Raw genomic sequence first — 27,272 nt, forward strand, 5'->3', positions numbered from 1 at the left:
TTTTGTTGTGTTATAGTCCCTCTGGACAGCAAACATGTGGCAGCGTAAAGGAAGCATCACAGAAAACTAACAAAGTAGAATAAATCCCTCACCAATGCAATATTATCGTGTTAAGGCATAGCTGCCAAGTCTCCCGTTTTCCCCGGGAAATCCCCGTTTTTCCAGCTGTTCCTAGCTGAAAAAACGGATTTTTTTTGTTTTCCCCCGGTTTATTCTGGCGCGGCGGCCATTTTGGAACTGGGCGGAGCATGCTCAGAAGTGACTTTTGATGCTGCTCTGCCCAGTTCCAAAATGGCGGCAGCGCTACTTCCGGTCTGCTATTTTCGGCCCGGTCCCTTATTTCTCTGACAGCAACTTGGCAGGTATGGTGTTAAGGACATGTTGCAGAATATACCTGCAATAAAACACCAGTCTGGAGGGGTCCTCTATGGCAGTGTTTCCCAACCAGTGTGCCTCCAGATGTTTTGGGACTACAACTCCCATCATCCCTAGCTAGCAAGACCAGTGGTCAGGAATGATGGGAGTTGTAGTCCCAAAACATCTGGAGGCACACTGGTTGGGAAACACTGCTCTATGGTATTCTGAAATGAAATAAACTGTGCAGCCTAAGCAAAAAATGCTTAACAGGTTCTGAATTTACCTTCCTTGAGATTAGAGCTGCAACTAAATGAAATAATCAGATTAATTGGAACTGCTGTTGACCCCGAAGTTGATGGTCGTGAACCTGCATACCCTGGCCTGAGCCAGGATGCTCACAGATTCCTCAAGTACAATTCACATGAGAAATTAAGCTCCTCCTGTCCTGCTCTTCCTTCCACAGGAGCCCAAGACTGAAAACACATCATAAAAATATATAAACAGTGCTATTTTTCTAGAAAAATAGGTGCCAAAACTCACCATGAACACCTCCCTCATTCTCCTGAGAAGTGCCAGAAATGAGCTCCAGTGTTCCAGCTGGAAAAAAGCTCTGTATATAGCTAGATTATTCTTTTTTTAAAAAATCTAATTTTCTCAGTCAATGGCTAAGAGGTTTAGGTTACTTTGGTGCAGAAATCTGATTGTTCTGTTCATTGTGGGAAAAAGGGCAAAGTATATATACACAGCCCTATTACAAGCACTCACATTCTATCTCTCCTTTCCTAATAGCAAGCATTGTAAACTATAATGTGGCACGTGTTGCAGAGGGCTTGATCCAAGGATGCTGTAAATTAAGCACAAGAGCCTTGCTTCCCCCATCCTGAAGGGTGGGGGTTGGTGGAGGGATCCACACAAGGCTTGGGTTGGCTCACAGACAAACAACCCAGAATCCTCTTTGCTGACCGAGTCACATGATGTCAGAGGGCCAATCCCATGTCACGTCCAGCTACGGTAGGAGGCATGCTACCTTCCCTCAGCTGAAGTAGCTTGTTGCGTAAGGCAAAGATTCGCAGCGAGAGCCTGAGTGGGTTGGCAAGTAGAAGTGGAAGGTGTCCAGTTGCTCCAAGGTGAGAGATAGAATCATAGAATTGTATGGTTGGATGGGACACAGGGTCATCTAGTCCAACCCCCTGCAATGCAGGAATCCTGTCCACATGGGGCGGGAACTGTTGCTAAGACCATCTGGTTTTTCGGTTGGTTGAATATCCTGCTTTCTTTACTCACGTATTTGGTTAAACCTATAATTCTATTTGTCCTCATCATGGTTTAGCTTTGTTCTCTTTATAATGCAGTTCTTAATTTGTTCCTCATTTACTGGACTTGTTTTTTATTGATTTTTTTGTGTGTGTAACTTCTCCATCTTGACATCCCTTTTCCTGCATATTTTCATCATTGCTTAGTGTTCCCTGCTCCAGAATGCAAAATACTCAATGAAGAGTGTGCTATAAATCCTTCAGATAGATAAACAAACAAACAAACAAACAAACAAACAAACAAACAAGAAGGCCACAGATTTCTTTTTCCATGTACTGCCAGATTGCCCATTTTTGGCCTTCAGTATGCCCACCCGCCCTTGGGCCTGAGAGCTTGACCTCTTTTCTTTCAGCAAACATAGTACATGAGGTTTTTACCAGACAGCTTGGCTGTTTACGTCTGTGCCAATGCCTCAACGACTTGTCCTCTGTTTTCTTTACACTGCCACTGTGCTGATTAACGTCTTGGTGAAGATCATTGTCATAACCGTGAGACACTAGAACATGGGTAAACCAATGTCACCAATGACTAATGGCTCTGTATAAGGAGTCAGCTATTTAAAATGCAAACATAAAAAAGTAGAAAAACAGATTAGATATAAGCCATGCAGAACTCAACAGAGAAAACCACAGTCCTCCAGGTAAATCCTTCTAACTACCGGCTGAGTAAGTGTAGAAACATGGCAGTGTACAAATGAAACCAACATTCCGGTAGTATCATAGAATTGTAGAGTTGGGTCATAAGGGTCATCTAGTCCAACCCCCTGCAATGCAGGAATCTTTTGCCCAACATGGGGCTCAAACCCATGACCTTGAGATCAAGAGTCTCATGCTCTACCAACTGAGCTATCTCAGTTCGCTTGCTTCTCTGTTCCACATTGTTAGACCTGATGGTCTCAAAGAGTTTGACTGACCATTCAGACGAATGTTTTCCAAGGATGAGAAAATTTGTCAGTTTTTGGTTTCTCTCAGTTTCTCATTTTAAAAATCTTATTTCCACATCAGTTTGCAATTATATTTAATTTTAAAAGTCTTTCTCAAAATTCACCAGCCTTTTAGTGCAAATTTCTCCTAATAAGACACATTTTTGGTATGCAATTTTATCTAATATGCACATTCTTGCAAAGCTATGTCCCCTAATATAATGATGTTTCTTATCTTCATTACTGTCAGGGGGTTGTTACGGCTACTCTTGAGTAAAGACGCTCCAGCCTGCTCTGTCTTTAAGAGCTTTATTGTGCATACTATTTACAGTGCAGAGACGTCAGAAAACATGACTGCCTAGTCTGATTCAGAACCCGGCAATGGCGCTTGTCTGTTTCTGCGCCAGCATAATAGTCTGGGAACCCCAAAATGCCGCCCCCTTGCCCTACGTCTGGGTGCATGACCCAACGTGGGCGCTGGAAGGGGCTGTGTTCCTTCTCCCGTCCTTTGGCTGGAGCGTTGCAGAGGCTCCGACACCTCGCTGCGCTGTCCTTCCTCTTCTGGCCAGCTGGGTCGGTGCTGAGGCTCTGACATGTCTTGGAGCCCCCTCTCCTCTCCACTCCGCTCCATTCCTCATTCCCTCCTCCTGACCCGCTGCTAGCGCTGTCACTGGGCGAAGTGCTGGTCAGGATGACTGGGGGAGGGTCCTGTAGGGAGTCCCCCTGACAATTACTATATGCTTTTATAGATGCAGTGTTTTTGTACGCGCATGAAGAGCTACATTGCAAGATTTGGAGGAGTGCCAGATTCAAAGGCTGGCTCTGTTTCAGTTCACATGTTGTTTGTAAAGTACGAATTGCCTTTAAATGCAAAATGAATTGAATTTCTCCTCCATCTCTTAAGTGGGGTCACAAATCAAGTCCAAAGTATGAGACAATGCCATGGTATGGTATCTTTAAGGGCTGCCACTTCCCGTATGAAGTGGGTGATAATGCTTCATGCAGTGTCACCTAACTGCCCTGGAAACAAATTGGTATGAACGCTAAAAAAAAATAGGCAGAATTGTCTTATCTTTCTGCAGACAGATCAGCAATGCCGGATTTACATATAAGTTAAACAAGCTATAGCTTAGTGCCCCACTCTCTTGGGGGCCCCCCAAAAAAATAAAGGAAAAAAACTTGGATGTACATTTCCAAAATATAAGATAAAAAAACAAATAAAATAAAACTTACATACAGCAACAGTGTTTTGTGTTGTGTAGGCTCCTATTTTGTTATGTGCAAATGGCTTTAGATACCTATTAGGTCCATAAATTACCATATAGCATATATTCAACACAAAAAACAGCAACAATTTGTTGTTGACAAAGGACAGCTGGACATATAAAGGGCCCCATTCCCTTCAGTAGCTTAGGGCCTCATCAAACCTAAATCCTGCCCTGCAGATCACTATGAATGATTGAAAAACAGGTCATCTGGAAGCAACTGCTATTGTTTGTTTGTTTGTTTGTTGCTTTTGTAAACCACCTTTATGCCATGACACCCAAGCTTTACGATTTATAATATTAGCAGAGCTTCAAGGTCAATCTAAAAACACTACCCAGATTCACTATGGCTAAATGCGCCATCTAAGTGGATAGCCCAGCCAACATCTGAAGAACAAGTTGTTCAAACTGAAGAGGTGGGCCAGAGTTTGCAGCTTTATAAGACTACACAGATTACCATTGGTCTCTGGCATCACCTGACTCCTTCAATGCACTGGAATACAGTGGAGAGAAGGCAACAGCAGCCTCCTCTGGCAAGTTGCTGCAGCAGTAGAATGAGCTCAGCCTCACCGCTAGAGTCTCTCCGGTGCCTTTTGAGAGTTACGTGGCAGCTCTCGAATTGGTGTTGAGCTCTGTAAAACTTTTTTTCAGGGAGAGGGGGATGCAATCCAAGCCCCAATGGTGTCTTTCTTTACATCAGTTCTTCTCCATTGCCCCGTGATATAGTTTTGTCCAGAGTTGCAATCACCTCTGATAAACCTCTCTCGATTCCAGCCAAGCGAGTTAAAATCCTTAAATCCCATTGTTTTCAAAAGGCGCAGAGAACCCGTCACAGGACTGCTGCATAGCTGGTTTTCAGCCACTCCATTTCAAAGGACAGCCTTTGGTCTTCACCTCTCTGAGCAGCAGCCACCAGCATATTTGTGGCGTGGAGGACTTAAAAAGTATCTTCTCCCTTTAGGACTTGGCTGATCAAGCAAAACCAGGTGGATTTCAAGGTCTGTGAGCGTCAGCAAAGCCCTGTGCAAAGATCATCATCAGGGCATGACACACGCACCCTCCCCAAATAATAATAAAAGAAATAAAAGTTGTTATCTCTTGATGATGTGGAATGGATTGTCCAAGTGAAAAAAAAGCTTCAGGGTGGCCATGGAATAGGGCACAGCAGAATGGGTGGTAGAAATCACAGAGGTAAAAGTTATATTCCCAGCTGCTATATGATTCTGTCTGGCTTCTTCATTATACAGTTTCAGCGTGCGTATGCTGCAAACACACCTATTTGCCCTGGCCTTTGATACCTGAGATGCGTGCTTTGAGGGCGCACCCTATTCCTGTGACTGTAGGTCCTTCTTAATTCCAAATGTTAAATTGTTGTAGCCAGCCTTGGGACTTGCTGAAGTGTGGATAATAAATTTATCATCATCATCATCATCATCGGGCAGCCTCTTTAAGAGTTAGTGTGCTGCTTGGGGATGCGGTTTCACACAACGCTCTCTGTGCTCTGTGGGGATGCCACACTCCCCCAACATCCACACGTCCTACCTATGTCAGATAGAGATTTGCTTGAGCACCAAGGCACACATGTAGTCAACTTCCACACACGAGAAAGAAAGAGAAGAGGGGGGGGAGGATTTTCAAGGCCAGCACAAATAAGGAGGGAAAGAACTCCGATGGGACAGAAGAACAGGGAAGCTTCAGGAACTGTCAGGGGGCTGCCTGTGTCTGACCTGCAAGTATATATGTGCCAGGCTGCAGTTAAACTGTGGGTGGCGCTGTGGTCTAAACCACTGAGCCTCTTGGGCTTGCCAATCAGAAGGTTGGCAGTTCAAATCCCCATGACGGGGTGAGCTCCTGTTGCTTTGTCCTAGCTCCTGCCAACCTAGCAGTTGAACCTAGCAACCTAGCAGTTTGAAAGCATGCCAGTGCAAGTAGATAAATAGGTACCACTGCACTGGGAAGGTGCGCTCTGGTTTCTGTCATGGTGTCCCTGTTGCGCCAGAAGTGGTTTAGTCATGCTGGCCGCATGACCCGGAAAACTGTCTGTGAGCAAACCCCAGCTCCCTCGGCCTGAAAGCAAGATGAGAGCCGCAACCCCATAGTTGCCTTTGACTGGACTTAACCTTCCAGGGGCCCTTTACCTTTACATTCAAACTGATATTTAGCATTAGTCACAGAGCTGAACCTCTGAGATCAATGGGTCTTCTCTGAATATGATTAACATTGTCACCAAATACCATATCCAGTGTTGTGTAATGATTAGATCAGAGGTGGGAAACTTTGGGCTTGGAGGTCAAATATGGCCCTCTGGGCATTTCTATGTGGCCCTTTGAACTCTTCCGAGGCCATGCCCTCACTGGCTCCATTTTGCGCACACACACACACACACACACACACACACACACACACACACAATGTTTTTGCCTGGCTAGCATGTGTTCTTGAACTCTGATAATGCCTCTTGTTTGGATGGAGGGTAGAGATGTCTGTTGTACACATTATACAATGGTAAAATCTATGTTTGTTGCCCTGTCTGCTTTTGCTTCTGGCTCCACCTGTTCTGCCGCTGGCACATGGACCTCCGAAGGTTGGCCAGAAAGGAATTGGCCCTTGGATTGAAACAAGTTCCTTTCCCTGGGCTAGAATTGTGGGCTCAGAATGGAGAGATGTGGGTACAACCCCATGCTCAGCCATAGTTTATCCAGTGATCTTGGGCCATTTGCTATTTCTCCATCTGACCTGCCTCCCAAGAGTACTGTGAGCATAAGTGGTAGGACTACCTAGGTACTCCTGAGATTCTCAGGGGGGGGGAATCAGGCAGAGCACCAATGCAAGTAAGAAAGCTGGCAACCCTAAATGCTATTGCTGGTGAGTTTCCAAGAGGCATATGCTTGACCACCGTGAGAATAGAAGGCTCAATTTGATCTGACCCAGCAGGACTCTTTCTGTGTTCGAAACTAAGAAAAATAGCAATATGGCTTGGGGTGGATTTTTTAAATTAAGTCACAGTAAATGGGGGGGGGGAGACATCTTTTCTTACAGATCCACTTTTTTTTAAAGAGTGCCCTTGAAATTACGTGCTCCCAGTTAACTGTGCAGTTCTCTGTTCCAAAACATGAGACGCAGCCAAGCTGGCATGCTGATGAACAGCAGCTTCCCTTCAAAAACAAAGTCAGGAACGAGATTCTGGCACAGTGCAGCTGGCAAAGTGCAGTTGAGAATGGTAGGCACGATCCGAGGCAGAACTGAGCATGCTTAAGCCCACTGAAATCAAAGGGATTATCTGTGCCTGGTTTGTTCCAACTTGGACAGCAACCTACTGGTATATATATATAAGTGTGTGTGTGTGTGTGTGTGTGTGTGTGTGTGTGTGTGTGTGTAAAATATACACAGTATATGTAAGTTTTCAGGATGAATGAAATTGTTTAATTAAGGTTTAGGTACAAGAAGAGAAGCTATCGGTGTTCTTGTGTCAGAAAAAATAGCTTCTTTTTTTAAAAAACAAACAACTCCTTTTAGAGATTAAAGTTCTTTTTACATCCAGTTTGCAGGGTGTTCATGATTTTGTTGCTAAGATAATAAAAATGAGTTTTTGTTATGTGCTTTCTTTTCTTTTCTTTTTTTAAAGCCCTGCCTTTTTTATCTTCTGACTTCCAAGTGCCCTAAAGTTATCATTCAGCCATTAAGGAAATTGAGTTCAACGGAGGTTGAATATTCAGATCCAGGCATGCACACCTCGAGTTTGCTCAGGGTTTGCTTCTGCAAATACAAGTATAATGTTTGCTTGGGTGTAGAGCTGTACGCCTTAGTTTAAAAGGTGAGTGGCAGGTCAAACGCACACCGCAACAGAAACACTTCGAATCAGCGAAAATGTAAAAGCAGTAAAGTCGCATATGGACATAAAAGCATAAAATGGATAGCAAAACCAGCCAGTACCCACAGGCTCACTGCAGACATAAGAGCATAAGAGCCTTGCTGGATCAGGCCAGTAGCCCATCTTGTCCAGCATCCTGTTCTCACAGTGGTCAACCTGTTCCCTTTGGAAAACCTGCAAGCAGGATCTGAGCTCAGGAGCAGTCTCCTCTCCTGCCGTTTCTGACAACTGGTATTCAGAAGCAATTCAGCCTGCCTCTGACCACAGAGGCAGAGCAGTCAACTTTGTGGTCAATATGCCATTAATTAATAATATCAAAGCACAATTATCACCTAATGGCAGGCATTCAATTGGGCTACAGAACACAGAGAATATCTGGGGGGGGGGGGGTGTCTTTGTCAAAAGCCCGGCTGAAATCAAGATACGCTATGTCCACAGCATTCCCCTGATCCTCCAAACTTGTGACTTTAACAAAAAGAAAGAAATGAGATTTGTCTGGCATGACAGCTCCCAATGTTCTTTTGTTTTAAATGTATGGTATGTACACAACCTAAGTCTTTATCCTTTTCAGTGTGTCAGCCCTTCAGGTATTTGAAGAGCGCTGTCATGTTCACCCCACCCCAGTCTTCTTTCCTCAGGCTAAACATGCTTCAATCTCCCCTCGCAGGGCTTGTTTTCCACACTCTGTTCATCTGCTTCATGCTCTTTCCCAGTGACATTGCTGATAGATTCATTTAAAGCATTTTTATTCCTTTCTTTGGCTGAAAAGGCTCCCACAGCCACCTATAAAAGTCATTAGTCATAAGACTTGGCCTGAGATACCATCTAAAAGACATGACATACAAGAAAAAAAGGATGGGGAGGGAGGAGGAGGAGGAAAGAAAGCAAGGTCAGGCCCCCATGCCTTACAGTTTTACAGTGACTAGATGGGATGGTACCCTGATGGAATGGATGCCAGTAGATTACCATTGGGGGAGGCCCAATGCCTTCTGGCAGAGGTAATGGAATAGGCCTGATTTTTCAGCCAAAGAGAGGAGTAAAAATGGAGAGGCTGGTAAAATCTGGGCTGGATGAAGTAACCGTTAGGTGGATTTGTAGCTGGTTGACTGATTGAACCCAAAGAATGCTCATTAATGCTTCCCAGAAAACAAGTGACAAGTGGAGTGCCTCAGGGTTCTGTCCTGAGCTTGTTGTTGTTCAATGTTTTATAAATGACTTGGATAAAATAATCAAGGGGATGCTCATCAAATTTGCAGATGACACCAAACTGGGAGGGGTAGCTACAGCTGTCCAGCATGTGGGCTAGAGGTGTTTCCAAGACCTGCTAGCTGAGATCTTTTAAGAGATATCAGGGAATGAATGTGTGGCCTCCTGAATTTAAAGCATGTGATATACCACTCAGCTATGTTAGAATCATAGAATCATAGAGTTGGAAGAGACCACAAGGGCCATCCAGTCCAACCCCCTGCCAAGCGGGAAACACCATCAAAGCATTCTTGACATTTAAGCCTCTGCTTAAAGACCTCCAAAGAAGGAGACTCCACCACACTCCTTGGTAGCAAATTCCACTGCCGAACAGCTCTTACTGTCAGGAAGTTCTTCCTAATGTTTAGGTGGAATCTTCTTTCTTTAAGTTTGCTATCCATAAAGGTAGTGTAGTGGTTAGACTGTTGGACTAGGATCTGGGAGGCCAGAGTTTGAATCCTTTCTCAGCCATGAACCTCACAGGGTGACCTTGGGCTACTCACAGTCTCTCAGCCTAACCTACCTCACAGGGTTGTTGTGATGGATAAAATGGGAAGGTAGAGAACCATGTGTGCCAACTTGAGCTCCTTGGCAGAAAAATTGGAATATAAATGTGTCAACAAACTATATATTGTTGTCACAGATGGGGTCTGTAATATTTGCTACTTCAAACCACCAAACAACCAAAGACTAGAACAAACCTTACTTAACAAGATGTAATTTCTGTTACAAGTGAAATTATTTTTTCTTATGCTTTAAAGCCATACAACAACATGGCTGCTGTCTAAGGTTCAGTTCTCTGCTAGCATCCCACAGAACTTCTTTCTTCCTTGCATGTGCTCCCAAAAACTTTGATTCCTACTACCATTACAGCAGGTGGTCTCAAGTCTGGAAACTGGTTACTTTATTCGTGTACCACACTTCAGCAAAACAACTCCCAGAGCAGTTCACAATGAAGTTCTCCAATAATAAAATTAATAGAATGCAGCAGATAAAATAATAAATCATGCACAAAAGCAGCAATAGTAAGCTAAGATACCGAAGGGGGGAGCAATAAGAGTGTACCCCAAAATTCAATGAAGCTACCTCTTGTTAGGGCTCTGCATTCACTTAATGGACAGAATACCATTTCCAAGTCTATTAATAATTAGCCAAGGTGCAGGAAGAGAACCTGAAGAGGCAAAGGAAAACAGATTAATTAAAAATTAACAGGTAAACACAAAGCTGATTCTTTCATAGTTAGTTATTAACTTAAAAACTTAAAAACAGCCTTTACTCTTGAGGAGACCTGTGAATTGTTTTTCTGCTGATGCAAATCCCTTTACACAATCGTAGCATTCCAGATAACCATTGTTTTTAGGGCTGCCTTTGATATTGGCCCAACACAAACATTTCGCAAGCAAAGTTTTGCCTCTGCTGGGTAGGAAACCTTTCATGCACTTAATTTCTGTATGCTACAGTTAAAGGCTCCACAGCATGTTTAAATCATTCCCAGCAAATAACTGCCAAACTCAGACCTTCCACATGTCCCTTTTCCCCAGGGACAGTCCCAGATTTACAGAAGCCATCCTGGTTTTTGATTTGATCCCAGAATATCCTGCTTTTCCTTAGACTGCCCGTTTTCATCAGAGAAATGTTGGAGCGTATGGAGTTATGCAAACCCCAAACTAAGGAGATAAGTAACTATACAACCTTTGGAAGAAACCTGAAGGCAGCCCTGTATAGGAAAGTTTTTAAATGATGTTTTTAGATATGCAGGAAGCCACCCAGGGGCAACCCAGCCATGCAGGGGCAACCCAGCCAGATGGGTGGGGTATAAATAATAAAATTGTTGTTGTTGTGGAATACAGTGTCCCTATTGTTATAGGAATTTAGGGGGTCGGGTGACCCAGAAACAACTTGGTTCTGACCCAGGAAGAGTCCGAGAACCTGACAAGGAGACCAGTTTAAGGAGCTCCTTGGCAGAGTAAAATGACAGGGACCACACCAGAGCATCTAGAAAGCAAGGCAGTTTATTTCTAGTAAAAGAAAACTGTTGCAACAGGGTCCTTCACCCACGTAGCAGGACGGAGTGAAGAACCCAGAACAAAGGGAGCTTCCCACTTTTATAATATTTTCTCCCCATGTTACACAGTCACAAGAAAAGGCGGGAGACAGGTTGGGAGGAGGGCAATCAGGTGAGTACAAGGGGTTGGTAGGTTTTTCAATGTGGGGACCTTAGCAGGACAATTGGGGTGATGGTCCTGATAATGATTTTGCATACATTTTATTTGTTCACAGGATGACACCTGTGTTGAATGAACTTGTTTTTCTTCACTGAGTTGTGTATTGGTGTCATTATTATAAGACAGGCTAGATAGAAGTGTGGTAGGGGGTCACAAGAGAACTTGTCAGGACGGGAGGAGACTGACAGAATGTGATACAAGTAATACATAGGAACAATTAATACATAGGAACAATTAATACATAGGAACAATATTAGAGGGAGAGGACGCGTACACTCAAAGGTCCACAGAGTATTACAGAAATAAAGTAACTAGCAGTGAAAGGAGGAATACATTTCAGCAACAGTAATACATTCATGGTTTAAGGCAACGTTTTGACACTTTACGAAAATCTCAAAGTTTAGTGAAACCACACGTAGAAGAGTACGTAGAAGGAAACCCTTGTTTTAAAAGTAGAATCAAACAGATAGGTTTATACAACATAGTTTTATTCAGGTAGAATTAAAGAGGGTTTTAGAATCAGTAAGTCTCCTTCCTGGGAGGAGGGGTTGGTGCAAAAATGCACAATTGCTGTCGGCTAGGGGCTTCCTGAGCTAAGGCATTGTTATGTATGATTCTGGGGAAGTTGTGAAAGGGTTAGGCGATAGCTATGTAAAAGAGGTGAGGTGTATCCAGGTGAAGGTCTGGGGTCAAGTGGGGATTATTTTCTCCCATGGAACAGGGGCTAACCTTCCCTTGACCCCAGCTTTCTGAAGGAATAAAATGGCTCTCGTTTGGTCAAGGCAGTGGTTCCCCTCTCTGTGTATTACTGGACTCATAAGGCTTGTATATGGGGTTTACCCCTTATATCACTATTTTCATTGGAGAATACTAGTCCATTCTTCCAAGAACCTCATCATCCCCCTGCCCTTTGAATGGGTTATACAACAGACAGATCTACCATCAAGTAAGCAAGAACTTGGCCTCTGTGTTCAAATGAAAACATGTATAATTCCTTAATTTAGCTCTCTAAACATTTTCTGTTTATTCAGCATGACCCTTCTTAAGGGGAAATTGTCAGCTCTTATTTGGCACAGATATCTCTCTACATCACTACATATTGTGGTAGCAAGTTCCACAGTTTAATTCCATCAATGTCACCAAGTTGCAAGAACACTCGTAGAACCCAGGGATGCAACTTCTATGCTCTTCTGCTTGCTATATTCTGTTTTCACAAATAGTTAAAGATTGTTCTTCTTCGGTAGGGAAGAACAGTTTGGAAAGCTGGACTATAGTTAGTCAGCAACGGTGGTGTCCAGGTTTTGTCGCTGAATGCCAAGAAGGTGGCTTGGAAGTGCTCCAAAGGCAGGCGGTTTGCTGGGGGGGGGGGCACTGATATTGTTTAAAATACCAGCACTTTCCCATGGGGTGCTTGTCTGCCCTCCCTTCAAAGTCCTTATTAGGGTATAAAAAGGATAATTTGGCACTGATTTAATGTTGTATGAAAATAGCCAATTGTGGGAGCTTGGCAGAGAAAATAGCCACCTTAAGATTTCGTGCTGGCACGTTGGCAAGATTTGTGTGTGTCCGGCACACTGACATTCCTAATAACAACTCCAGTTTTGTTTTGACTGTTTCAATGTGCAAAGCCAGCTCAAGACATTTGGGCGATGGGCAAGATTCTCTCTCTCTCTTTCTCCCCCACCCCCTTCCCTCAAATATGAAGCTTCAACACTAGCAACAGGAGACCATCCTCTGTCGTATCTGAGGGCAGCAGGCTAAGCTAAGGGGATGCAAGGCATAAGACACACAAACTCACACTATACCCATCACTTTGTTACCATGTGCTCGCCACCTGTGCGCCTCTAGATGATGATGGACTACAAACTACAGCATTTCCTATGATGGTTGGGGCTGATGGGAGATTTTATGAGGCTCCAACATCATCTGGAGGCCAATAGGTTAGCCATTCCCGGTGAAGACAATACTGAATTAGGTGGACCATTTAATAGAACAACTAAACACATTTTCGATGCTTGCCAGAATGTGTTGCCTGTGTTGGCTGCCTGCTCCTTCTTTCAGGGGCATTCCCTAATGATGCTGCTACCTGTGATGAGTTGGGAAGAAGAGGCAAGGCAAGGAAGACTAGCAACATCCAAGCATCACCTGTCTCAAACCCTGGAGAGCAGCTACCTGCCCATGTGGACCAACATGGCTCACCTGTGGGCCTCTAGATGATGATGGACTACAAACTACAGCATTTCCCATGATGGCTGGGGCTGATGGGAGATTTTATGAGGCTCCAACATCATCTGGAGGCCAATAGGTTAGCCATCCCTGGTGAAGACAATACTGAATTAGATGGACCATTAGTCTGATTCAGCATAAGGCAGCTTTGCATGTGCTTATGATTGTGACGCATGAGCATCAAAGGATGACTTTTATCTATGTGATATCCAAGGGGTAGTTCAGTCAGGACAGCATGAGATTCTTAATCTCAGGATCGTGGGTTCGAACCCCAAGTTGAGCAACAGATTCCTGCATTGCAGGGGGTTGGATCATGACCCTCGTGGTGCCTTCCAGATCTACAATTCTACAATTCTATGAGTGCCTCATCACAGATCAATCAGCCTAGCCCTAAGCGCTAACACCTACCAAAGTAATCATGCACTCACCATGTTGTCAAATACTGACCATGAAGTTTCACAATGAGGTTTATGTATTCGCATTTCACCTCTGTGCTTGCAAACCGTTAACAGGAATATGTCTGAAGTTAAAGATACCTCTTTCTTTCTTTCTTTTAAGTCATGGGAAAGAAAACCAACAAGTCCAAGAAATGCCAACAGGCTCAGTGGAGTGCCGTTCTAATGAATCCCCATGAAAGGATTATTAACTGTGGGCTGTAGAATGTGGCACTTGGGGTCTTTGTAGAGCTCTCAACTACAAGGAAGTAAATAAGCATCATTCTTGAGAAGCTGGCTTCAGTCCAACTGCAGAGAATGAGAATTTTAGCAGTGGCTTTGGAAAGGCCTAGAGACAGACATATATGGAAGCCAGGAGCACTTTTGGGTATAAGCAAGCACACAGTGAACCCCAGTGTACCAGCATATAGACACAGACCCTTCGCATGTCCCTATTTTCCAGGGACAGCCCCAGATTTTCAGAAACCCTCTCAATTTCTGATTGATCCCAGAATACCCCGCTTTTCCTTAGGACGTCCCTACTTTCATCGGAGAAATAATAAATAATAATAATAATAAATTTTATTTATACCCCGCCCTCCCCAGCCAAGACTGGCCTCAGGGCAGCTAACACCGAATATAAAACAATTAATTAAAATACATCTTAAAAACAAGATTAAATACAACATTAAAATTAGAATGCAGCCTCATCAGAAAAAGGAAAAAGGGGGAGGGAATCAAGTTGATTCCAGGCCAAAGGCCAGGCAGAACAACTCTGTCTTACAGGCCCTGCGGATTCAAATCCTGCAGGGCCCTGGTCTCATGAGACAGAGCATTCCACCAGGCCGGAGCCAATGTTGAAAAGGCCCTGGCTCTGATTGAGGCTAATCTGACTTCCTTAGGGCCTGGGATCTCTAAGGTGTTGCTATTTATGGACCTTAAGGTCCTCCGCGGGGCATACTGGGAGAGGCGGTCCTGTAGGTACGAGGGTCCTAGGCCGTGAAGGGCTTTAAAGGTCAAAACCAGCACCTTAAATCTGACCCTGTACTCCATCGGGAGCCAGTGCAGCTGTAAAAGCACTGGATGAATATGCTCCCATGGCAGGGACCCCATGAGGAGCCTCGCTACAGCATTCTGCACCCGCTGGAGTTTCTAGGACAGCTTCAAGGGCAGCCCCGCCTAGAGCGAATTACAGTAATCATGCCTGGAGGTGACTGTCACATGGATCACTGTGGCCAGGTCGGGGCGGGAAAGGTAAGGGACCAACTGTTTGATGCGGTGAAGGTGGAAAAATGTCGCCTTAGCTGTTGTTGTAACCTGCGCCTCCATAGAAAGGGAGGCGTCAAGGATTACACCCAAACTCTTAACGGAAGGCAATGGCACCAATTGTGCCCCCGCAAGAGAAGGGAGTTGGTCCCTCATCCCCATGCCATCTTGACCCAGCCAGAGGACCTCTGTCTTCAAAGGATTTAGTTTCAGTCGGCTCCCGCGAAACCATCCAGCCACGGCCTCCAAACATCTGGCCTCCATCAACAGATAGAGCTGAGTGTCATCTGCATATTGGTGACAACCCAGCCCAAAGCTCTGGACAATCCTGGCAAGGGGGCGCCTAAAGATGTCAAAAAGCATCGGGGAGAGGATTGCGCCCTGTGGCAATCCACACACCAAGGCAGGGGCGTAGCCAGGATCAAAATTAGGGGGGGCAAGGGGCGGGGCCAAGGCATGGGGGAGGGGCCACAGTGGGGCAAAGAAAGCCATGGTCGTTCAGGGGCGAGGGGGCGCCAGGATCAGCTTTCCCTCCACACGCCCCACAGCCAGCCAGGGAGAAGGAAGACGTCCCTTCTAGCCGGCTGGCTGTGGGGCGGGCGGAGGGAAAGCCAGCCAAGCGCTTTGCGCGGCTCTGGGGCTTTCCCTCCACCTGCCCCACAGCCAGCCAGGGAGAAGGGAGACGGCGGCGGGCAGCGGCGGGCAGCGGAGCAGGCTGGCCAGCGGCCCTTCTTCTAGGGGGGGGGCAACTGCCCCTCCTGCCCCCCTGCCTACACCCATGCACCAAGGAGTGGCACGACAACATCTCCCTCCCTAGTGCCACCCTCTGTCCCCGACCAGATATAAAAGAGTGCAGCCATTGTCGGGCTACACCCTGTATCCCCCACGTCGGCAAGGCGGTGGTCCAGAAGATCATGTTGGAGGATATGGTAAGGATGCCCCTATTTTCATTGGAGAAATGTTGGAGGGTATGGAGTTGTGCAACCCCCAAGCTAAGGAGATAAGTAACTATACAACCTTTAGAAGAAATCTGAAGGAAGCCCTTTATAGGGAAGTTTTTTAATGTTTAATGTTTTATTATGTTTTTAGATATGCAGGAAGCTGCTCAGAATGGCTGGGGCAACCCAGTCAGATGGGCGAGGTATAAATAATAAAATTATTGTTGTTGTTCTTATTAGTATTAAGTAATACAGCATCCCTATTTTCATTGGAGGATACTGGTCTATTCTTCCAAGGACCTTATCATCCCCCTGCCCTTTGCCCTTCGAATGGGTTATACAACGGACAGTTCTACTACCATCAAGTAAGCAAGAACTTGGCCTCTGTGTTCAAATGAAAACATGTATAATTCCTTAATTTAGCTCTCTAAACATTTTCTGTTTATTCAGCATGACCTTTCTTAAAGGGAAATGGTCAACTCTCATTTGGCACAGATATCTCTCTCTATAGATATGCAAATATGGATCTATAATATACCCAACGTATTTTACAATACTTGGGCGGTTGCAAAAGTTTTCAAGAGGGAGAAGATGGATGGAAATGAGAGTACTTTTTTAAAAAGCTGAACTGTTCAAATACATACCCTATGCTCTAGTGGCCACCCCAAACTGACAAACAGCAACAAATGAAATGTTCTCAGTTGTGATTAATTGGCCAAGTTGCAGAGCTGACTTTCAAGTGCCAAGTTTCATATGGCAGAAAGCATTGATTTGCTGTTAGGGAGTGTTGCACTCAGTGCCAGAAAGTGGGAAAAAGAAGCAACAGGGATGGGGAGGGAGATCACACATGTGAATGACAAATAAAACAGCCAAACAGCAACCCTAAATTGAGAAATAGTTTTTAATAACAATGTGTCAAAGACAAGGCTTTTCCCCGTTGAAAAAATAGGTACCAGTACTTACCATGAAGTTGTTACAGTAAGTGTCACACTTTTAAACAAAACAACAACAACAAAAAGAGGTGCCGATATTCACCATGAAGTTGTTAAAGTGCTACACTTTTTAACAACAATAAGAGCACACCCTGAAAAAAAGCACTGGTCAAAAGGATGGATACAGAAACAAACAAAACTACATTTAGAGACAGGTAGGTAGCCGTGTTGGTCTGAGTCGAAGCAAAATAAAAAAATTCCTTCAGTAGCACCTTAAAGACCAACTAAGTTTATATTTTGGTATGAGCTTTCATGTGCACTTTTGGTGGCTTCTGTTTCTAGTGTATCTGAAGAAGTGTGCATGCACACGAAAGCTCATACCAAAATAAAAACTTAGTTGGTCTTTAAGGTGCTACTGAAGGAATTTTTTTATTTTACATTTAGAGTGTTGTGTTCAGTGAAGTCTTGCTCAGAATGGAAATTAATGAATGTGACTAAATTAGTTTCGTGAATTTTAATAGGTGTACTCTGGGTAAAACATACCTGATTGCCACCAAAATCTATTACATACATAAAACAACTTCAAAATGGTAACTTTAAAAAAAACCAATACTGTATCATAGTCCAATGGCTAATGGATTCATCTCCATATGCAATGATATTGACAAACTGGATACATGCAGATATAATAAATTACAATGACATGTCATGTACAGTTGCACGAAGCAAATTATTTCCAAAGCCAGTCACTGTAACCAGACAAGTTTTGACTAATCGGTCTTCTTCAGTGGCACATAAGGATTACAAAATAGCAGAACAGCATTTAGTCTTATCTAGTCTTGCTGGCTATACTACCTCCGAAATGAGAGGTAGTGTGCCTCTAAATGACAGTTTCTGAGGATCTTGACGACATCCCTTTCTCTCCCAACTTGCGCTCATCACATGCAGCGGGATTTCTGCTTTGCTGCAGTTCAGTGCATTATTTGTCTCACTGTCCACTGTGGCACAATATTGCACGTATCGTTATGCAATTCATTACACTATTTCACCCCATTCATTTCTGAGCAAAGCAAATGTCATATAAATAGGGGGGGGGAATAATCCATTGCGTACTGTTTGTCACCTGAAATCGCAGCAGCAGTAAATACCAATTGTACTTGCTGGATTTGTGTTCTGAACGGGGAGCAAATAAGTGAACATTGAACATGTTTGCTTCTATTTCTGTTGGGATTCTCAGACACCCCTAATTATGACCAAGAGGGGGCTCTTGCATTCATGAGCTGCTTACAGGCTTCCAAGAGGTGTCTGGTTGGCCACTATGAGAACAGCTTCTTCTTCATCATCATCATCATCATCATCATCATCATCATCATCATCAATTTGTATACTGTCATTCTATCTTACAATACCCAAGGTGGTTTACAAGCTGAAGAAACAAAGAATGTACTACTTATAACAATCTAATGCAATAAAAAAATGTGATAATAAAACATAACTTTAAAATAAGCAACTTACATCAAATAAAGTAATATTCAACAACCATAGAATAATATTAAATATCAGCATATAAAAATTAAACAGAAATCCACTCTTAGCAATTACAATAAATTATTTCTAAACTACAATCAATAAAACAATGGCAAGCCAATGGCAAGCCACAGTGTAATAATAATAATAATAATAATAATAATAATAATAATAATAATAATAATATGGTATACAACCCTGAACTCAATGGGCATTTAGTCTGATCCAGCAAGATTCTGCTTATGTCCATGATATATTTAGCTGAAAATCAAATACAGTAGCTATTAATGCACGCACCCCGCCCATAACAAAAATGTTTGGTTCCATTATCTTCCTTTTATTTCCCCCCACACAATCCTTTGTTTCTACAGTATACGGTTAGATACCTCCGGGCACATTTTCTGGCTAGGGGCTTTCTCACCATGACAACCCGCCCACATCTGCTCTTTGTCAGCTTTCGGAGATAAGTCTTTTTACAGAATCCCAAAGGTCCAGCCTGTGTTTCCACTCCCCTTTCAAGCCCAAGGCTCTTTCACCTCCATAATAGGCACCCATGACAGGTTGATAAAAGGGAGATCAAGAGTCCCTTGCTAGGCAGGTTTAATTGGTTATCGTCACCTATTATATCGATCCCATTACTCCCTCATTTTGACACCCTCCTCTTTTGCCACCTGCTACCAAGGTGGAAACAAAAAGTTGTGATACATGGCTCCGCTGGTAGGCTGGTTACAAGAGACTGTTGACCATGTGGGTGGCTGCTTATAGACACAGCCTGGGGCATCTACGCCCGCACAGGAGCATTTGCAAAAAAAAGAAAAAAAAACAGTTGCAGAAAAATGGTAAAACAGTTCCCAGTTCATATCACTGCAGCCTCCAGAGCAGAGGGAAATGATTTAGTTGAGTGTTTTCCTATGAAACATATCCTATGTACATATAAAGCGTACATATCACAGGGAAGCTAGGTCAGGACTGTGGCACCTGATAACCAGGGGTTCTTTGCGCAGTGTGTATACAAGTGAGGAGGAATGTTTGTACCACTGCCCTGAAGCGCTAGAAACAGAATACGAAGCTGTAAAAACATGTCTATTGGGTGCATCAAGCTTAGTATTGTCTACACTAATTGGCAGCACCTCTCCAGAGTTTCAGGCAGGACTACCTAGAGATACTGGGGATTAAATCTGGGACTTTTTGCATGCAGAGCATATGCTCTACTGCTGAGCAATGGCCATTATGCCGCAGGTTTAGGGTTAGCTAAGGACCAGAAAAGACACACACACACACACACACCACATTAGAGCTCACATCAGAAATAACTACTACTAGTAGCTTTTACCATTGATAGAATTGAACATGCAAAAGCCACAATTTAGAGCAGGTTGCCAGCTCTTATCTGTTTGTGTGAAGCTGGAATGTATGCCTTAGAGCCAGCTGCATTTTCAGTTAACACACATTACTTGAGCTATAGAGCGTGCGCACATGCACATTAAGGAGCAACCTTTTCAAGTTTGAACCAGAGGCCCCAAGAGGCCTCGCCATTGGCTTTGAGCCTTAACAGCTGCCTGAGGATCATAGCTTCCAAGTCTCCTGTATTCCCCGGAAAACTCCCATTTTTCCAGCCGTTTCCCGCTGGCAGCCCGGATTTTAAAAAACCCCGTAAATCCCCCGGATTCTTACCGGCCTGGGGAGGCTCCTTCTGCACATGTCTGGAGTCTCTGGACATGCGCAAAAGCGATTTCTGGTGCTGAGGCCATTTTGGAAATGGGCAGAGCATGTGCAGAAGCGACTTTCCCGTGCTGTTCTGCCCAGTTCCAAAATGGCCGCAGTGCGACTTCCGGTGCTGTGCTGCTGCCGATCCCGGATTTTTCAATCTGGGAGTTGGCACCTATGCTGAGGATACCAGGTGCTGATCATGGAGTTGATTCTAAGGTTAGGAATATACCATTTTGTGTTGTGTTTCGTGATGTGCGATGGCTTTCCTCCATGTGCCAGAGCATTTAGATTTATTAATGCTCTTACTGGGCCACAGCGCTCACCAGGTGTTAGCAAGGGGTGGAGACATGTCCTTTCTCTTTCCATGCACTTGCTACAGTGCCAGAGAATGTAATAATGCATTGTGCTTTATAGCTGAGCATTAATCTCATTAATCTGAAGCTACCCTAACTGATCTGTAGCTTCCATGGTACTGGGGAGATAGTACCTGCACACATTGCATTTAATGAGTTGATTCTATAGAAAACAACCCTGAAGGCTCTCCCAGGTCACACCCACTGCCCATCCACACCCTCTAGTGGCTCCATATCCTCCTTGAGTGTTTTTTCTTTCCAAGCTGGAAGGGATCCTTGACCTCTGATGATTCCTCTGACTTGTCTAGATGGAGTGGAATGGATGAGTCTGCCTGCTCCTCCACTTCTTCCCAGATCAAAGAATGTCTCTTAAGGTCTACACCAGGCATCCCCAAACTTCGGCCCTCCAGATGTTTTGGACTACAATTCCCATCTTCCCCGACCACTGGTCCTATTAGCTAGGGATCATGGGAGTGGTAGGCCAAAACATCTGGAGGGCTGTAGTTTGGGGGTGCCTGGTCTACACAATTCTGAAAAATCTTTTAAATACAGATTTTCCTACAATGTAAGCCCCATTCACATATTACTTGAGTGATTACTGGGGCAGTACTGTAATATGATATGATTCTTGGGGCAGCACATCTGGTGTCAGTCCTGCTGCCTGGCTATCCTTACAGACATCCCTGATTCAGCATGGTCACCTGTAATGAAGAGGCCTCTGCACAAACAGGTAGGCTTTTGCAAGTCATAGGGGCCCAGTTAAGAATTAATGGAAACTCTGCATTCTGGAAATGCAGTGTTTGGTGTTCTAATCCACTTGATTGTCCTTAGATACACAGAAACACCTAATAGGATTTCAACAGAATTTACAACAACAGTATCACCCTGAAATGAAGAAAAATATACAATGAAAAATTGAGGCAACGAGGGGTCAATAGCTGCCGTTAGGGCCAGCTCACCCATGAGACAGGGTGAGGCTACTGCATCAGGTGACAGTATCCACAGGCACAGCAGATCTGGCCTCCAAGGAATGCATTACCCCCTACTGCTGCCACCCCAGGTTTACTTACATTTCAATGCAGGCAGCAAATACTGCAAGGTAGTTTGAAGAAAAAAGTAGTTCTAAGTTACAGTAAAATAAAAGTTGGCAGTCTTAGCTAACATGACTGAAAGCAGAAGCTTTAGCCATCTATGCATGGTCATCTTGGAGGCATGGTGGAAAGAGAGGGCCTCCTCAGAAGCGGAAGGAAGTGTAAGGGATTGTCTCCTTTGTTACAGAATTCCCAACCAGAAGAGGCAAATGAAGTGGTCACACACAGAGGGTCCTCTCTAGGAAGTTTAAGAACTCTCTGTGCACTAGCCCTGTGCTTGCCTAGCAAAACAAACATTTGTGATTTGGGCTGCAAACCCCACAGAATCTTCATTTTGCTGGATTTTCTGTACTGCATCCAGCTCCCAACAGGCCTAGTCAGCCAATGGTTGGGGATGTTGCGAGTTCTGCTCCAGCAGTACAGGGCAATAGGCTCCCCATATCAGATTTATAAGCTGGGGAAATCAAATGCTGTTTGATTAGCAACTCTAAAAGGGATAGCATGATAGTGCTGGATTTTATGAAATTGGCTTGCTCATGATTCCGCCACCGATTCACTTAATCTGGGAGAAGAAGAATCATTTCTAGCTGGACCTGTTTAATATTAGAGGTTATGCAAGTCGATTAAGAGAGTCATATACTCCCCTGAGCGCTATTTGAAATTTGCTTCTATTTTAGAACATCAAAATCAAAGTTGCTCAAACAAAACTGGATTGTGGTTTATGACCATGCCTTGTGGCAATAAACAAATATTGATGGCTGTTTCCAAAAGAATGAAAGGAATTAATAGCTCAAGTTATAAATGGACTGGTTTTCCAAGGATTGTGAAGTTCTTGGCTATTATGTTATTTTTGTTACGCTGGATTATAACAAACCTATAATAATCAACTACTAATTTTGCTTGTTTTTCTTTAAAAAATGAAACACAGGAAGTTAACACTTGTTTGGATTGTATAAATACTTAACTGGCAATGGGATATACCACAAGAGAGTCCCTCCTTGGTGCCACAGTGTCGATGGGCATCACAGGAAGGAGACAGGGGACTTTTCTGGAGACTGAGAGAGGACAGAACCCCTAGGAATCAGAACCATAATGTGCAATTTATTTTTGGTCATTTTTTTCATTTATTATCTGTATATCTCACATATCCTCCATCAAGCTAAATATGGCACATATAATTCTCCCTCACCTCAATTTATCCTCACAACAACCCTGTGATGTAGGCTAGGCTGAGAGAGAGTGACCAGCCCAAAGTTACCCAGCAAGCATTGTGACTGAGTGGGGGGATTTGAACCCTGGTCTCCCAGGATCTAGGCTGACACTCTAACCACTATACAACACTGTTTCATGACAAATAACTCACTGAGCAAAGTGATTAGAACTTTGCGAACACAGATTAGCTGTGTTCTCACCTTCCATTTATATGCCTGTTTTCTTTGTCCATGGAATTTTCTTGGCAGGGATACTGGAGTGGCTTGCCGGTTCCTTCCCCAGGTGGATCACGTTTAGTCAAAACTCTCCACTATGACCTGTCCATCTTGGGTGGCCCTGCATGGCATAGCTCATAGCTTCTCTGAGTTATTCAAGCCCCTTCGCCATGACAAGGCATTGATCCATGAAGGGGGATGGATTTTTGCTCACTGGAAGGACAGATCGTGAAGCTGAGGCTCCAATACTTTGGCCACCTCATGAGAAGAATAGACTCCCTGGAAAAGACCCTGACGTTGGGAAAGATTGAGGGCACTAGGAGAAGGGGACGACAGAGGACGAGATGGTTGGACAGTGTTCTCGAAGCTACCAACATGAGTCTGACCAAACTGCGGGAGGCAGTGGAAGACAGGAGTGCCTGGCGTGCTATGGTCCATGGGGTCACGAAGAGTCGGACACGACAAAACGACAACAACAACACCTTCCATTTGCTTCTTCCTGATTGGAAAGTGCTCAAGGCTCATTGGGGATCTGGGCCTTTCTCTGTATTTATGGAAGCAAGCAAAATCTTGGCCAATGGACCTTATGCTGGGCTTTGGATTTTAGGGTCCAGATAAGTGCTTATTAGGGCAGGTGACAGGACCTCCTCAGGGTAGGACCCATGTAGTTTGGGATAGATGCACAATCTTAAATTGTTTGCAAAGCCCTGTGGTTGCTTTCACCAACACCCCTATACCTTTTCCTCTTTGGAATTGCCTTTGCTCACTTATTTTATGTAAAATTACTTTATCCGGATTACATCATCAGATTGTTGCAATTCAGGTTTCTGTGTTCTTTTCTTGTGCTTTTTCAGACCGAATTTGTGTTTGTGTGTTTGTTTAAGTAAGAAAATTGCAGCACAAAGCCTGCCCAATGTGGGATGCGCTATCAAGACTGTTAAGAGTTATTCTGGATTAATTAAATGAACTCTTTCTCATTCTTGCCCATTTTATTGCTTCCCATTGATAAACAACCTCCTGCTTGCCTCTGCAATAGCCAATAGCCCCTGTGTCAGTTTCTGTTCCTACGAAGTTTCAATGAATACGTAGCTTCCTCTCATGAAAATTGATTTCGTTTCATTTTCCATAGTGAAATAGTGCTGGGGGGGGGGAATAGAGGAAATTATTAGGTAAGTTTATCCCTAGTCACAGCAGAAGGCAGGATTTAGCCCTTTTCTCATCCCGTATCTTGATATCTCAGTTATATAATCTTTGTGATGGTATCATCTTTGCATTGGCTCAGGGAACAGTGTGTAGCTCGATGAACTGGAATGGCTGTGGAGGGTTGCTAAATCCTCAGCTGTATTTAGTGTGCAGAGTCATAGCGTTAAGCTTTCCTTTGGCTTTTCTCCAGCTCCTGCCTACCGGTAGGGATGTGAGTGAGCTGTTTTGAACTGTTAGGGATAATTCTGGGTGCGAGGCTGCTCAGCCACTCAGCTCGTCAGGCAAGAGCCCGCGGTCCATAAAGAAAGGAGTCCAGCCACCAACCAGAGCAAAATAGCAAGGTTTATTGCACAACAGGTTCACGCCAAGACTGAACACCGGGCACAGGGTTACAAGAACTTTTAAAACTTCCCACCTAAATCCCAGAATCATCACTACATCATAGTTACATAGGCAACACATCAGAAAAGGGGAGGTACATAGAATATTAACATACTGGTAAACAAAATTTACATAAGGGTAATGGTTCAGGGCAAAAGTAAATGTGTGATAAGTACCTGGAGGAACTTCTTGCAAATAAATCAACACTTCTATGCAAATAAATCAACACTTCCCTCCATTCACTAGTTGTGGATTCCTACTTGTCTAAAGTAGCAAGGGAGGACCACCCTGGTTGTAGAAGAGGAATCAACTGGTTCAACCATCCCTTTCAGTATTTAACTTTCATTTCTTGCTTTGATTGCTTTCCTAAGGTTAACTTTAAGGCATTTTCATATGTCCCCCCCCCCCATATATACATTTTGTACCCTGTTTTGGTTGGAGATTCAGCAAAATGTGGATTTCGAATGATTTTTTTTTTTTTGCTGGCTTCATTTTTGTTTGCCCAGGAAGTGTGGTCCAGGAAATCACATTCAAATGCAAACCAAACTGAATTTCTCCACCACCACCCCGCCCACCCCTAATGTTCAGTGGTACTCACTCCCAGGTAAGTGCACGTAGGGTTGCAAAGTAAGTGCAATTATTTCAGCGAACTTCTTCTGGGCATCCTCCAGGAAGCTTCCACTCCAACCAAATAAGCAGCTTCCCAGGAGATTATGGTGGAGAGCTTTCTTATGCATTAACTTATGCATTAACTTGCAGGGCAGCCCATTCACTTTGTTCTAATTAGCAATTGGACTGATAAGAAACACACTGTTCAGGATCAGCCAAGAAGCCAGGCCTGATGAAAGTGTGCAAAGACAACGGCGTACACTTAGTGCTCTGTAATTGGACTGCCTGAAGTACACAGCCTCAGGCACAAATAAATAATCGGAGCCCCGTGGGAACAGGTTCAGCAGCTGGCAAAAATGAGCAGCTGGCAGGTGCAAAGCGGCATAGTGGGTGGAGGTGCCTGGATCACACAGTGCTCATTATCATGCGCACTCTGTGCATGTACACAGCCTGCCTGATTCTGACTTCTGCTCGTCAACTTTATTGGCATAGGCCTGTGTGTATCTTGCAAGCAATGCCACTCAAGTGTTGCACCAATAAATCCCGCAATCAGAATAAATTCTATAGATTGAACAAGCACCATATTTTAGGTCGTAGTGATCAAGTGGCATATAAGTGTTACGTGCAGTCATACCTCAGCTCCCAAACGCCTTGGGAGTCGAACGTTTCAGCTCCCGAACAATCGAAAACCGGAAGTGAATTTTCTGGTTTTTGAACATCTTTTTGGAAGCCGAACGTCTGGTGCATCTTTCGCTATTTTTTCTGGTGCACCTGCGCAATTGAAACCAATCGGAAGCTGTGCCTTGGTTTCCGAACCTTTTGGAAGTCGGATGGACTTCTGGAACAGATTCTGTTCAACTTCAAGGTACAACTGTACTTTATTGCACAGGGTTGAATGCACAGCCATACAGTACCACCCAAGTATTGCACCAAGGAACTCCAAATTCAGCTGTCAGAATAAGTCCTGTTGTTTGGCACCTGTTAAATGTGTGTGTGTGTGAATCATAGAATTGTAGAGTTGGAAGGGACCCCCTGAGTAATCTAGTCCAACCCCCTGGAACGCAGGAATTTCAGCTAAAGCATCCATGACAGATGGCCATCCAACCTTTGCTTAAAAACCTCCAAGGGAGGAGTCCACAAATTCCTAAGGGAGACCATTCCACTGTCAAACAGCTCTTATGGTCAGAAAGTTCTTGAAATTTATACATCTACATTTATACATTTTTTTTGCTGTCTACTACTGAGCAGTGGAATTCCACCAGTGCGATTACTTCCTTCTGGTTTCTGTTTCATGGGCATGCATTTCAGTTGAGAATAGGAGGGACTAGATCCCTATTTTATCAGAGTACCAATCCCTAGAAAAAAAACGTGCTCCATCTCTGTCCCATAGGATAAGATGAGCCTTTCTATTTGCCTAGTAATCTGTACACCCCAGTACAACAACTTCAAGTTCCCATGTGGTACTGTAACTAAGGCCCTGTCTGCAATGTACATTTACAGCAGTATCATGCCCCTTTAAGCAGTCATGGCATCACCCAAGAATCCTGGGAACTGTAGCTTGATAAGGATGAAGGATTTCTTGACAGCAGTCACGAAATTAAAAGACGCCTGCTTCTTGGGAGAAAAGCAATGACAAACCTAGACATCATCTTAAAAAGCAGAGACATCACCTTGCCGACAAAGGTCCGTATAGTTAAAGCTATGGTTTTCCCAGTAGTGATGTATGGAAGTGAGAGCTGGACCATAAAGAAGGCTGATCGCTGAAGAATTGATGCTTTTGAATTATGGTGCTGGAGGAGACTCTTGAGAGTCCCATGGACTGCAAGAAGATCAAACCTATCCATTCTGAAGGAAATCAGCCCTGAGTGCTCACTGGAACGACAGATCGTGAAGCTGAGGCTCCAATACTTTGGCCACCTCATGAGAAGAGAAGACTCCCTGGAAAAGACCCTGATGTTGGGAAAGATTGAGGGCAC

The 27,272-nt window shown here is 44.1% G+C and overlaps 1 long non-coding RNA gene across 1 annotated transcript; it reads right to left on the reverse strand.

Annotated features, from left to right (window-relative positions):
• Positions 1–1,229: 1,229 nt before the first annotated feature.
• LOC148684461 (uncharacterized) lies at positions 1,230–25,424 on the reverse strand. The gene is made up of 3 exons (XR_015946010.1): positions 25,286–25,424; positions 10,061–10,145; positions 1,230–3,301 (listed from the first exon to the last, which is right to left on the reverse strand). It is a non-coding gene; the product is annotated as an uncharacterized LOC148684461 (long non-coding RNA).
• Between the last annotated feature and the right edge of the window lie 1,848 nt (positions 25,425–27,272).

The sequence above is a fragment of the Zootoca vivipara genome, chromosome 10, assembly GCF_965207765.1.
Source record: "Zootoca vivipara chromosome 10, rZooViv2.hap1.1, whole genome shotgun sequence".
NCBI classification, from domain to species: Eukaryota; Metazoa; Chordata; class Lepidosauria; order Squamata; family Lacertidae; genus Zootoca; species Zootoca vivipara.